The sequence below is a fragment of the Columba livia genome, chromosome 3, assembly GCF_036013475.1.
Source record: "Columba livia isolate bColLiv1 breed racing homer chromosome 3, bColLiv1.pat.W.v2, whole genome shotgun sequence".
NCBI classification, from domain to species: domain Eukaryota; kingdom Metazoa; phylum Chordata; class Aves; order Columbiformes; family Columbidae; genus Columba; species Columba livia.
This window is the reverse complement of record NC_088604.1, coordinates 24728901-24743947: the sequence shown is the minus strand read 5'-3', so window position 1 is coordinate 24743947 and position 15047 is coordinate 24728901. Positions and strand designations below refer to the sequence as shown.

General features: G+C 40.2%; 1 pseudogene; it reads left to right on the top strand.

The window, feature by feature from the left end:
• Window positions 1-11700: 11700 nt before the first annotated feature.
• LOC135578938 (histone-lysine N-methyltransferase SETMAR-like) lies at window positions 11701-14758 on the top strand (annotated as a pseudogene).
• The last annotated feature ends 289 nt before the right edge of the window (window positions 14759-15047 follow it).

Below are 15047 nucleotides of genomic sequence, written 5' to 3'. Positions count from 1 at the left end.
CATTGACTCCTTTTCCTTCTCTTTCTCTCCACGAGAAGCCAACAGATCAATGCTTCCCTTTGGCTCCATCCCACCTGGAGCCCTTGCGAGAAAGATAGGGGTGCATCTTCCCTTTGGCATCAGCCACTCTGCTCACAGTAGTATGTCAGGGAGGCACCCCGTAGATTAATTTAAGGGACAACAAGGTCCAAAACAACCTTTATTAAACCGATGAGAAACAGGGTTTTAGCACTCCAAAAGTGACTTAAATAAAGGTTCGGATATCAGTTGAGGAAAATTATTGAGGCAGCAACCACTAATACAACAGGCGGTCCACAGTGTGCATGCACGTGGCTTCACCCAAAAATGCCAGAGCCGTCCCTGAGTCCCAGAGAAATACACACTTGCCTAAACACGGTGCAGGATTATTTTTAAAGCGATACACGCACTCGTAGTGAGTACGGGAAGTGTACACTCGCGATTCCAAGAGGGTAAATTTATAATACACCCGCAATCCTGCGAGAGCTAATTTACTTACACGTGCAAGTGTGCATGGAATCCTACAGGTGCTTACGTGAAAGCATGGGAGGAAAATACACTCGCGATTGTGCGAGGGGCTCTCGGCGCCCACTCGCAATTGTGCGAGGAAATAATTTAAAGTACGTGTGCTCGTATTGGGCACGGAAAGTTACGTGTGCAAGTGTGCACGGGAGGAAAATACACTCGCGATTGTGCGAGGAAATAATGTAAAGTATGCGTGCAAATGTGCATGGAAAGTTATACGTGCATATGTGCACGAAAAGTACAAATATACTCGCAGTCCTGCGAGAAGTTTTACTTACACCTGTGGCAGCGAGGCAAGCGGAGTCCCCATCCCGGGGAGGGGGGCTCTCGGCGGCAGCATCTTGCTCGTGCTCCAAGAGACCCGCGGCAATGGGCGGAGTCTCGACGAGAATCCCGTTTTTGTTATCTGATCAGACCTGACTGTAGGCATTGTAGAAGCTTCTCTGCACCCCTCACACTGAGTGTGGGTGCCCCTGAAGCCTCCAAACATTCCCCACACTGGGCGCGGCTCAGTGTGCCTTGGCACTCCCTTCTTCTAATGTCCCAGGAGCCAGGGTGCTCTGGGCCAAACAAAAGAAGCTGTTAGCCTCAAGTAGCAGAGAAAAGGGGGAGATGTGCCATACTGAAGGAGGGAGGGGGGGTTGCATTCTGCCACATAGTATACTTGGAATGACTCCTCTGCGCAGATCAGTGTTATATGAGAGACAGAATACAAAGAGACATGTTAGCAATCCTGTTGGCATTTGTGAAAGAATGTAGACATTGTGTGCCTGCTACAGTGCTTCTTAGTGGTCATTAAGGAGAACTTATGAGTCACTGTACCTGAAATTGAGACTTCATATTTTTACTATATATTATATTGTAACATAATACTAAATTACATTAATATTTAAAGTGTGTAAGAAACTCAACTATGGAATCTAGGGTCCTTCTTGGGGCTACTATCAACCTTATTGGATGGGCAAAAGAAAAATGTCCCATACCTCCTATGAGCATATTCTTCCATTAAGGAATGTCTGACTGAGTCAAGTGAGAAAATGAATTTAGAAACAGCTAAAACAGTAACCAATGCACATTCCTATAACTGATCTACCCAGCAGCAATAAAATGAGAAAATTAGCATCATGGAGCCATCCAGACTGATCCTTCAGACTTACTGGTATTTCTGCATTTGGCAACATCACAAATTCTGAAAGAGCATTTGTGTTAGAATGATGGGTTTTTTGTGGTGCCATAAATCATTGGAGGAGATAAGAAGCTGGATATAAAAAAATAGTTCTTCTTGAAGATATATTAACATGTTTGTCCTCGATCCTATGCTTGCGGCAGAGCAGGTGAGCATCCAGATCTGTGTGAGAGCATTTATCAGCAAACTCTTACAGGATATTCAGCCTACTGCTGTCTGAGTACTAGTGGATGCCAAGTTACTGTGACAAATATTGCAGAGAATGAAGAGATTACTATTTCCTGGAAAAAATAATACACATAATTTGGATACCTTGCAAAGTACGTCTATTCTCTTTTGATATTTACATTCAGGGGAGTTGATACAACACAACCAACACCAAGGTACCATTTCAAATCAAGAAAATGAAGAGAAAATTTGTGTTAGCAGGTGGCTTTTTGTATGAGGAGCAAGAGCACTGTGGGTTTCTAGAGCTCCATCTTAAGATAGAGAACACCTATATCCTAATGAGTTACAGGAAGAAGAGAGTCCTCTGGATCTTTATTCTTTTTCATATTATTAAAAGAATTGTTCTTCATTCAAATGTGAGCATTTAGCAACTCTGGATTTTTTATCACTGAAAGAAAATTAACAGATTTTGTATAGATTTAGAATTATTTCATGTTTATCATCATGACTTGAACTCATATTTTTTATTGAAATAATGATACTTAGAGGAATCCTGTTCCCCTTTAAATCAGCTGCCAAATTCCTACTCATTTATTAGGGCCACGGCTTCACTCACAGATTTTAAAATGCACACTTTGATTCTGCACAATGTCTCCACAAAATTACTCTGATTATCTAATAATGATTTTATTTGAATAATGAGATTTCTTCTCTGAAGTCATAGGATAATTTATTTGCATTTTGAATTAAATTGTGGCTGAGATATTTGAGATAATTGTGCTTGCTGAAACACCCAAAGAATATAAAGAGAACCATACAAATCTTGAATGAAATACAATTACAGTTTATAATTTGAAGCATTTCAGCAGCTTTCATGATAATCTCCTTCAATTCAATCCAAAATTAGGTCCTCGGCAACATGGACTTTTTGTTGGTCATTCATCAACCTTGGTACTTGCAGGTATCTTCTGCAACACCAGGTGCATAATCCATAATATATGGATTTCGCTTTAGGCCTCCATTTCTCATGAACACAGATCAGAGGAAGCTGTAATGAAACATATGCACCCCAGCTTTATTTAATAAATCTCTTGTAGGCTATGTAGAAACTTCCATTTTCTGTCATTTATAAACTGGCAAAATAGAGTACAACTGTAAACTGAGGTGTGTCGTACAGGTCAAGGCCTTTTTCTTTCCAAGGCATAGGACATCCCTCTGTAGAAGTTGTTGGCTAAAGGAGTGCATCTGCTTTGTTCAATGACATATAAACCATTCTCAGAGGCTAGGAGGAGGGTGAGATTATTCCAAGGAGCTTCTAGGAATGGACAGAAAAGATGGATACTGGAAGGGATGTTCATGGCAGAAAAGCATGGCATCAGACTGAGAAGCCTGTGGTGTGTTGGCATCTCTAACCATTTTTGGCTTTTTGTTTCCTTTCTGGACTCATTTCTGTCCATCATAGTCTCCAGATAACTCTTCTCCTGTAGCAAGCTAGAGACAGGACTGATAATCTATAGCAATATATTAGACTTCTACAGTGATATTTTTCACTACATGCACTTTTGCTTGATGTATTTGACAGTGATAGATAGTTTCAATACAACAACTTGAAGTTATCCCTTTTCAAAGTTACAATTTGTTAGCTTTTAAAACACAAGTGGCTTCTATTCCCAATGGCAGAACTTACCCCCACCTACTTCACACACACATTCAGCTGATTGTTTTCAAACAGGCCATGAAGCTGGCTTTACAGATGTGATCTTGAATCTCTTGCTGAATTTCCACCACAGTGCTGTGGGGCTGTGTGAATCTGGTTTTGTGGAACAAGGATAAGGACTGGGATCAGAAAGAGTAATTGCTATGAGACAATTTGCCTGCCCTGGAACTCAGAAAATTCCAGGCACCTCAAAGAAGTAAGGCAGTTTGATATTTTGCGGGTGTACTGTTAGATCCAGGGCAAGGATTAGTGGCATTCATTGAAGTACTGATTCAGTGTAATATTTTTAAGCTATAAAATTATATGCAATTTACAAACTATATATTGAACTGTCAAGCTGTGTGCAATGTTAGCCTACATAATGGCAGGATTGCTTGTTACCTTGTCCCTTGTCTCTTGTTGCCTTACAGTGTTTTTAATGCATTTGTTGTGTCTTGTCCTTAATTATCCTCCAATTCTATATGAGCTGTGAAGCCCTGTGCCCCAGTTGAACAGTACTGATTTCAGTTGAGCTCTCCAGAGTGCAAAGGTCTGCCTGCAGGAAGGAGGGTGAAAGACAATAACTCTTTAAAGGGAAAGATCTCATTTATCTCTGCATCCTGTGAATACAAAACCCCTCCAAGATACTCTCTGCCAGCCAGAGCTTTATGACAGAGTTTTAGAGAAAACAGTCTCTCAGCTACAGGATGACTGCTATTTTTCTTCTGACCAAACTGTGTTTGGGATCTGAGGTAGGTGCCCATGCTCCCTCTATGGCACAGAAAGGCAGGTGTGCATGTTTGATTATATAGAGGAGGAGATCCTGGCCACCAAAATTAATGAGCCTCAGCTGAGCAGATCAGATCTTCTCCATGGACCAGCTAGGAAATATGGTATTCTTTTTAGTAGGATTAATCTGCCGAAGGGCCGTATGTGCTTGCATCCAACAGACTGGCTTTGCCTTGACTGTGTAGCTTTGTTTTTTCAGCCCATGATTGGAGGAGTTAAAAGTTAATGCAAGTACTACCCTTGCAGCGGCTCCAGAGGCAGAGGAGCCTTGGGAATGTGTGTGGCCTTACTGGGACAGAGACATAAGGCTATTTAAGCTTGACTCAACCCACTGTTGTCCATAGAAGAAACTCCAAACCACTGCAGGCTACCATGAGACTACTCTTTTTTTTTTTCCCCTTTTCTCCCATTCTTAATCTCTCAAAGCTCATAGTAGCAGCTGCCATTCATTACATTTTAAAACTGCTGACTTCAAAACTCTTTATGCTTGATCCTGGCATCTCTGAGCTGTCAGTGAAGCCTGAAATCTTTACCTACCTCTTAACCCCAAGACCTGTTCATCAGGAATACATCGGTAAACTATAGGCACCACTAAGGGAGCAACCAACAATGCCCTTCAGTGTACAGTTGTGTTGCACATAAATAAAATGTGGCAGCAGAAACTAGGCTGGACCACAGTCAATAGCCTCATTGCCTTATAAAATTCTGGCAGTTTGGCATTGCAGAACTTGTAAAAGATTTTAGACTGAACTTTTTTATCAGGTTCCAGGTACAAAGCAGTCCAAATGCCACCAGCATCTTCATCTTAGGGGCTACGCTTCTATACATAGGAATGAGAAATAACCGGATTACTTATGGAACATAGTACACTACTGAAAAGTAGAGCTCACTTCATTTCAGTGAACATTTTAATACATAGGAAGCACCACCATTTTTGTTACTGACAATTTAATTTCCAATATTTCTTACTGGAAAAGGAGGTTTCAAATTGCTGCATTGTCTCATAGAACATATTAAACTGAAATGGTGAATGGCACAGAAGGATACGTATAGATGAGAAGAGTGTGTGGGGCAGGCAATGGTTTGTTTCCTACAAGATGTTTCTCTTTCCAGTAGAGGCTAAGCTTTAAAACTTCAAGATAAAATTTCCACCTGAAATAAGGTGGTGAAAGATAAACATTTCTAAGAAATGTCCCCCTTCTCCCACCTCCGTGATTTCTTCTGTCTCAAGCTGCTTTATATTGCTTTATATTCTCTGCTGCTAGGTACAGTACAGAGCTGTGTCAATTTTGAGTGCTCAATTTTCAGTCAAGCCAGTGTAAATGAAGCTGTCATCAATGAGAACAGAGATGTTTGCTAGAAATTAAATAAGAAAGTCTATGCTAAAATGCATTTATTACAATATTTCATTTTTTTATTCAGCATTTGTCTTTCTACACCACAGCCTCAAACTCATATTAAAAAAATGTCAAAAACTTGGAGGGCTTCTGGTACTGTACAGAAATTGTGAAAGGCTCTTCAAAACTTAGTGTTGTCTGAGCTCTCAATATTTAATGTGCACTGAACTCAAACTATGCTCTCATTTTCTGTGTCCTTAATAGCTTTATTGTGCCTTGACTGCAAGGTTTCTGAGAGGAACCTTTGTCTCTACTGCTCCCTAGGTGAATTCACACATCTCTCTGGTGTGAATTCTGCCCACACTTGCTCCACCTTCATTTTGTGCCTAAAGTGTTCTCACCTTGAAAAGGTGCAATTCACATATCAGCCTGGTGCTTTAGGCAATGACAGATTCTGAAAACAGGGAACAATACAATTTATTTATTTTTTTTTTTTAATAAACCCTCTAGGTTATATTACATTGCCTCTAACATTTGTTGAATTTCAGAATATTTTCAGAATAAAGCAGGTCTAAGTTACGCTTCCTGAGAAAACTGCAAGTGTCAAAATCTGGGCAACAGTGTTACAGAAGAAAGAACTTTTACAGGACAAAGAGATAAATACTTAGAAAGCAAAAACAGGGAAGAGTTTTGTTAAGAAGGAAACTTGGAAGCTATGTATATACGACAAAGTTGTTTCTAGTCAAACTTTGCTAATGGGAAACTAAAAAATGTGTACTTTGTCTTATGATAACTGTGATATGAAAGGCTGAAAGGCCTACCTCTACAAGAAATTATTCAACACCAATATGTAGGTGGAGTTTACAAAAGCAAAAGAACATTTCTCTGGGTAGAATATCTGTCTCTTCAATAGATGGCTTAGCTATACCAGCAAAAAAAGATGTTTCTTTTACTGGTGGTACCCATGTTTCCATTAGAAGGATTTCCCAATGTACTTCCATCTGAATAGTTCTGGTTACTGCAACAACTTGTGTACTGGAAACCAAGCCAGTGAAGATTTTCCAAAATAGGGGAAAATACGACTTTTTTTTTAAAAGAAAATTATTACTACATAGAGCAGCAGGTAGGGGAAAAAAAAAAAAAAAGGATGAAAACTAGTGAAGATAAATTAGATAAGGAAGACAGTTAAAGTCAGAAAAATTTCAGGGCCTTCCATCACTCCTATCCATTCAAAAATTGTCACTCAAAGGGCTGCATATAACGTGACAGCTATTCTCTCCCCTCAGACCATCTATTTGGCTTCCATAATAATGACTCTAGTCCCAGAACATAATGACCAGACTTTTTCCCTACCTCTTGTGACAGCCTGATAATTTGCAGTCAGTTATATTTCCTTCTCAAAGGCACCCCTAAACTTTAAAGACTTGCCATAAAGCTTCAGGAGCATTATTGCAACATGAAAAGCAATAACTATAAATGTATTTCACATTTTTGAGGAAATCCAAATGGCCAAGCTAATATTTCTTCAGCATCAACTGTCAGCATATAGTCAAGATCTGTATGTATTTATCATTTTATAGGCTATGCTAATGCATTCATTTTTATTTTTGTTACATTATTGTATGCTACGGAATTGTAACAGTTGCTGGTAACAAGTAATATGTTTATGTCTGAAAAGTCATTTCTACAGTAGCTCTTGATCTGTAAATAGAGCATGTTCTTTAAGATATTTATTTCAAAGTCCATTAAAATACCCATGTGACTAGAGGATGTAGGGAATGAAACATCTATTAATAGTAAAAATGCATGTCTCTGCTATACACAGTAAAAAAAAAAGAAAAAAGAAAAAAAGCAGTATGTTTAACAATAGATATTTCTCAAGGTTGAGATTCCCAGAAACACCTAAGACATTTAGGATAAAGCCCATTGACTATCAGTAGAGAACTCCAGCTCCTAAATCCTGGCCCAAATGAATCAATTTTGTTTATGCTCAGCCACTTTTTTTTTTTTTAGGGAAAAGAAAAAGAAAGACTCTGAGGGTTTTTTTTTTAATGTCAATCAAAGACCCCTGTGTTTTCTGTGGTTTCCATAAGTGCATTTCCAGGACTTTAATTACTTACTGTTTCCAGTTCCTTATAAAAAGTTCACAAAAGCTATTCCACTGCAGTTACTGGAGTCTGATTGCTTCATTGGTTTTCCATTTGCCACAAGGTGAGAGTTAATTTTAAAGCAGCAGTACATGGATTTTCTTAATAGAAACAAAGAAACAAAGGGAGGTCATTTTTCTTTTAACCAGAAAACCTTTGAAGGATGGATGAACTAAAAGTAAGACTGGAAGAGTGAGAGAAAAGTATGTTTTTTTTTGTTTGGTTGGCTGTTGTTGTTGGTTTTGGTTTGGTGTGTGAGTTATTTTGTTTTTTTTTTTTCCCTTAATTCTTGTGATATGAACTAGTTTTATTGTCTAAAAGTATGCAACATTAACTTTACTATGCTAAAACTGAATAGCCAGCAAATGCCCAGTGCACTGTATTGTAAACTTGAGTACATCATTGGAAGGAGAAAACATTATGGTGTTTTCTAACCAATATGCACAGATTTATCAAGAAAGACTATGAGAAATTTTAGGCAGCATCTGTTTAATAGACGGTGATTATGTATGTAGTGAGGGATCAGCATCAGATCTCAAAATTGCATTTGAAAATGAGAATCTAAGGTTATTTCAGGCAGACATCACTGTCCAACATTGTACATGACTGGGACACTGAGGCACAGTCTTTTACAATGGGCAAAGTATTTCAGAGAAATGTGGCTTTCTCTAGGTTCTGCCACTTTCCTTCTCTATTTCCACACACGAATGATTCTAACTTTATATATTCTTCTCATTCTTCCTGTCAATTTAGATAATAAGATGTTTGAGACAAAGACTAGCACTCCACCCTCTGTTCCTGCTCCTACACAGAAACTGGTACAATGTGGTGGCTCTGGGTTCTTCAAGCGATATTAGTAATGGAGTTTTGCCATACTACACCTCTCGTTGCAAAACTGTATGATCACATATATATCCAGCAGTCTCACAGCTCTAAGACCTTTTAGAATGAACGGACTTTTTTTGGGGAAAACTATTCCAGTTTACTAGCTGATCTAGCAGATGTTTATAGAATCACAGAATGGTTTGTGTTGGAAGGGATCTATAAGGATTATCTAACCCTGCCCATGAGCAGGGACATCTTCCACTAGATCAGGTTGTTCGAAGCCCTGTCCAACCTGCCTTGGACACTTACAATGATCCACAATCTTTCAGTGCCTTACCATACTCATAATGAAAAATTTCCTCCTTAGGCCCAATGTAAGCCTAACCTCTTTCAGTTTAAACTGTTGTTCCTTGTACTGTCACTACAGGCTTTGGTAAGTCATTTCCCTCATTCCTGAAAGCCTTTATTACATATTGATAGGCCACAATAAGGCCACCTCTTCTCCAGGCTGAAAAACCCCAGCTCTCTCAACCTCTCTTCAAAGGAGAAGCGTTCCATCTCTCTGATCATTTCTGTGGGCCTCCTCTGGACCCACTCCAACAGGTCACATTATCACAGAGGTCCGTGTGTTTCTCGTGGGCTCTGGAGCTGAATGCAGTACCGGTGGTGGGGTCTTGTGAGAGTAGAATAGAGGGAGACAATCACCTCCCTCAATCTGCTGACCAGGATTTTTTTTATGCAGCCCAAGATAGGATTTGCCTTCTGGGCTGCAAGTGCACATTGCTGTGTCATGTCCAATTTTTCATCCACTAGTACCTCCAACTCCTTCTCCACAGGGCTGCTCTCAATCCCTTCATCCCACAGCCTGCACTGACATTGGGGATTGCCCTGACCCAGGTGCAGGATCTTGCACTTGGCCATTTTGAACTTCATGGGAGTCACATAGGCCCACTTCTCAAGCCTCTCAAGGTCCCTCTGGATGTCATCCCTTCCCTCTAGTGAATCAGCTGCGCCACTCATCTTGATGTCTGCAAACTCACTGAGGGTACACTGAGTTCCATTGTCTGTGTCATTGATGTAGATATTAAGTAGCATTGGTCCCAGTATGGACTCTTGAGGGATGCCACTCAGTGATTTCCACTTGGGCTATAAGCCATTGGTTACAACTCTTGGGAAGCTGCCATCAGACCATTCTTTATGCATCTAAGAGTCTATTAATCAAACCTGTGTCTCTCCAATTTAGAGATCAGAATGTTGTGGGGGATCACATTAAAGGCCTCACAGAATTATGTAGGTTGATGCAAAAGGAACTGTGGTTTTTGCATTGTTGAAATTTGCTGTTTAATATTGGAATACATTCTTAAATAAATGAGGTTATGTTATAGATAATTTTAATGTGCTTTTCTCGCTTTATATTTTTTGCTACTGACTTATTACCTGCTGTTTATTTCATATTTATTTTAGACTATGGAAATGATGTTAGACAAAAACCAAATTCAAGTGATTTTCCTATTCGAGTTCAAAATGGGTCGTACAGCAGCAGAGACAACTCGCAACATCAGCAATGCATTTGGCCCAGGAACTGCTAATGAACATACAGTGCAGTGGTGGTTCAAGAAGTTTTGCAAAGAAGATGAGAGCCTTGAAGATGAGGAGCATAGTGGCTGGCCAACAGAAGTTGACGATGATCAATGGAGAGCAATCATCAAAGCTGATCCTCTTACAGCTACACAAGAAGCTGCTAAAGAACTCAATGTTGACCATTCATAGAATCACAGAATCGACTGGGTTGGAAAAGACCTCAGAGATCATCAAGTCCAACCCTTGGTCCAACTTCAGTCCATTTACTAGATCATGACACTAAGTGCCATGTCCAATCTCAGTTTAAAAACCCCCAGGGACGGTGAGTCCACCACCTCCCTGGGCAGCCATTCCAATGCCTGATCACTCTCTCCATAAAAAATTTCTTTCTAATATCCAGCCTAAATTTCCCCTGGCAGAGTTTAGGCCCATACCCCCTTGTCCTATTGCTAACTGCCTGGGAGAATAGACCAATCCCCACCTGGCTATAACTTCCCTTCAGGTAGTTATAGAGAGTGATGAGGTCACCTCTAAGCCTTCTCTTCTCCAGACTAAACAACCCCAGCTCCCTCAGCCTCTCCCCATAGGTCTTGTGCTCAAGTCCCTTCACCAGTCTTGTTGTTCTTCTCTGGACCCACTCCAGCACTTCAATATCTTTCCTGAACTGAGGGGCCCAGAACTGAACACAACACTCCAGGTGTGGCCTCACCAATGCAGAGTACAGGGGAAGGATCACTTCCCTTGTCCTGCTGACCACGCTGTTTTTGATACAGGACAGGATACCATTGGCCTTCTTGGCCACCTGGGCACACTGTTGGCTCATGTTGAGCTTCCTGTCAATTAGTACCCCCAGGTCCCTTTCTGTCTGACTGCTCTCCAGCCACTCTGCGCCCAGCCTGTAGCGCTGCAGGGGGTTGTTGTGACCAAAGTGCAGCACCCGGCACTTGGCCTTGTTGAACTTCATCCCATTGGAATCAGCCCATTTTTCCAGTCTATCCAGATCCCTTTGCAGAGCCGTCCTGCCTTCCAGCAGGTTGACATTCCCTCCCAACTTGGTGTCATCAGCAAATTTGCCGATGATGGTCTCAATCCCCTCATCTAAATCATCAATAAAGATGTTAAACAGGACTGGACCCAACACTGACCCCTGGGGGACACCACTAGTGACTGTCCGCCAGCTAGATGCAGCCCCATTCACCAGCACTCTCTGGGCCCGGCCCTCCGGCCAGTTCTTAACCCAGCAGAGAGTGCGCTTGTCCAAGCCATGGGCTACCGGCTTTTGAAGGAATATATTATGGGAGACAGTGTCAAAGGCTTTGCTAAAGTCTAGATAGACCACGTCTACAGCTTTCCCCCCATCCACCAGGTGGGTCACCTGATCATAAAAGGAGATCAAGTTGCTCAGACAGGACCTGCCCCTCCTAAACCCATGCTGGCTGGGTTGTTTGGCATTTAAAACAAATTAGAAGGGTGAAAAAGCTTGATAAGTGGGGGTCTCATGAGCTGACCAAAAATAAAAAGAATTGTCAGTTTGAAGTGTCACCTCTATACAACAATGAACCATTTATTGATTGGATCGTGACATGTGACAAAAAGTGGATTTTATATGACAGCCAGTGACGGGCAGCCCAGTGATTGGACAGAGAAGAACCTGCAAAGCACTTCCCAAAGCCAAACTTGCACCAGAAAAAGGTCATGGTCACGCTTTCTTTGTCTGCTGTCCATCTGATCCACCACAGCTTTCTGAATCCCAGCAAAACCATCACATCTGAGAAGTCTGCTCAGCAAATTGATGAGATGCACTGAAAATTGCAACACCTGAAGCTGGCACTGGTCAACAGAAAGGGCCTAATTCTTCTCCATGACAAAGCCCGACCACACATTACACAAACAATGCTTCAAAAGTTAAATAAATTGGGCTATGAAGTTTTGCCTCATCCACCATATTAACCTGACCTCTCCCTAACCAACTACCACTTCTTCAAGCATCTCAGCAACTTTTTACAGGGAAAATGCTTCCACAACCAGCAGGATGCAGAAAATGCTTTCCAAGAGTTTGTCAAATCCCGAAGCACAGATTTTTACTCTACAGGAATAAGCAAACTTATTTCTCATTGGCTATGTTGATTGTAATGGTTCCTATTTTGACTATTAAAGATATGTTTGAGCCTAGTTATAACGATTTACAATTCATGGTCCAAAACTGCAATTCTTTTTGCACCAGTCTGATAGGTGGATCACATCTGTAGCTCTTCCATTGTTCACTGATGCAGTCACTCCATTGTAGAAGGCTACCAAATTAGTCAGGCACAATGGTCTCATGGTGAAACTATATTGAAGGATTTGGTGATTTAAATTGGAGCTAGGACCAGAGCTATTTGTGTGCATGTGTTCCTCATATGTACCTGTAGCCTGAACATTACAAAAATGCCAGGAGCCAGGGGTAGATAATGCTAGGGTTTGTGTTTATTAGCCATATTCAATGCACCTGTTTCAAAAATTAATTTCTACAGATCAGCCCTCTTTCACCCTGTGTCTTCATTAATGTAAATGTGACATACAGAATCTCTCAAAATTAATTATATTGGATTAAGGCAAATCCCATTCCTGGCCCTGCCAAATCGTGTAAATGACCGCTGTGTATGAAATTAGCTGACTAATGATAAAGTTAGACTATTAGAGGAAAAAAAGCCTTTAAAAAAGATCAGTGTCTTAGTCCAAAGCCATATGTTGCTTATAAAAATGAAAATAGTAGAGCACAGTGAAATAATAAGACAAAACAATTCTGTACTTCATGAGTATGATTAAGATGTGCAGTCACATGAGCTAAATGTAAACAATAATGCATAGGGGCAAAGTATTGCCTGTGAACTCTGTCATGTGGCTTCAAATGTATTCTTGCTCTAGGTTCAGGGTACATTTGATTTAATAATTCAGACTGGGACCCTGACAAGGTATCTTCTTTATCAGATCTTTGAAAATGGTATGAAGTATACTATTTTCTAGTGAGAATTTCAGGTGTAACAGAAAGAAAATGAAGCTTACGGGTCTCCTTCTTCACTAGCAGAGATATCATCAGGTAAGTGCCTCCTGAATGTTAGATAGCTCTTTTTTTTCCTTTTTTTTTAAAAAATACTCCTAGGTTTTGTCAATGCAAAGCAAGTAAGAAGATGGATCCTGCTCATGTTTTATTTAATTAAAAGCCTAAACTCTCTCATACTTTGATTTCAAATAGACAAACACTTTTTACTTTAAATATATGTGGCATACAGTTACCTCTAAAACCAAACTTATATCGGGCCAACACCCTATACCTAGGTTGTTCAAAACACCAAAACACATTCAACATTTCTGAAAGCATAAACATATGTTATAAAGTTAATTCAATTTTGAAATGCCTTGTCATCTGGCATTTTTATCTTAGGAGAGGATTTCCTACTTATTTTCCTATGCTACAGATGTGCCTTCTGAGTTGCAACATCTGGTACTTAGTAATTGGGTCTTTCCTTCAGGCAGTAGCCATCTTTGATCTAAAATTACAGAAAGTCTAAATTTAGATTTCTCATACTCTTGCTGTTTTATATCTCTCTGCACACCATGGCAGGTATTTGGACAGATTAATGGATGAGACCATGACTACTCTCCTTCCTTCCTTCCTTCCTTCCTTCCTTCCTTCCTTCCTTCCTTCCTTCCTTCCTTCCTTCCTTCCTTCCTTCCTTCCTTCCTTCCTTCCTTCCTTCCTTCCTTCCTTTCTTCCTTCCTTCCTTTCTTCCTTCCTTCCTTCCTCTTTCTTTCTGTTTCTGTCCTTGTCTCCTTTCCTTCTCTTCTCTTTATGAACAGATTGCTGCAGTTACTGTTAATATAATTGATTTGAAATCAAACAAATACCATAGTTTTGAAATACTAAAATAGAAATATTCACCTCCACCCCAAAGGAAGCAAGCAAAGCAGATGCCAAATGGAACTCTCCAACAGCTGATTTTTACAGTTGCACAACAAAAAATGCGAAGCCCCTCTAGAAAGGGCAACTCAGCCCAATCATATAAGAAGTTAAAAAGTACAGTAGTTGATCTTGTGTGGGAAGAAATATTATTTTTTAAATAGTAAAATAGAATAAGTAGAAGTTTAATTCATGAGGTTGTTCTAGTGAAAGGAATGAGTAATTTGAAGTATTGAGTGTGGGAGGTCTCTGCAGATGTTGAATACTTAAAATTTGAGTGCTTTCACAAAGACTTCAGTAAATAAATCATCATATTGTCCCTTACTGATTCTTCTTTAGTTATTGGTGTCTAGATATTATATTACTGGAGTAATACAGAAGCCCAGCTAAATGTTACTTGAGCTCCAAGCTAAAAACTCTAGTTTCCCACTTGCAGTGGTTTGCTATTAAAGAAACTAAACCATTCTCTACCATAATTGCAACCCCAGAAAAAATGTGTGTTCTAGTTCCTTCTACTGTTAGCATGTTTTCTGTGGACAATAAATGTCATTTTATTATTATAAGCCCTTGAATTTTTCAATAAAATTTGCAGTTCCAAATCATGTCTGTGTGCTCTCTAGGAGGTTTGTCAAGCTGCTTTTCCCACAGCCTTCATTCTCCCTTGAAAGATGGTTGAAACCTTGCCACCATTGCTGACAGTATTGCAGAAGAGAAACCTGCTCACTGGCTCTCTGCAAGCCAGAACTGCTGTGTCTGCTTACCATGCTCAGCACACAGGCTCAGACTGTAAGATTGTTTTTGCATTGTTCAGATTCAACTGGTCTTCTGAGACCTG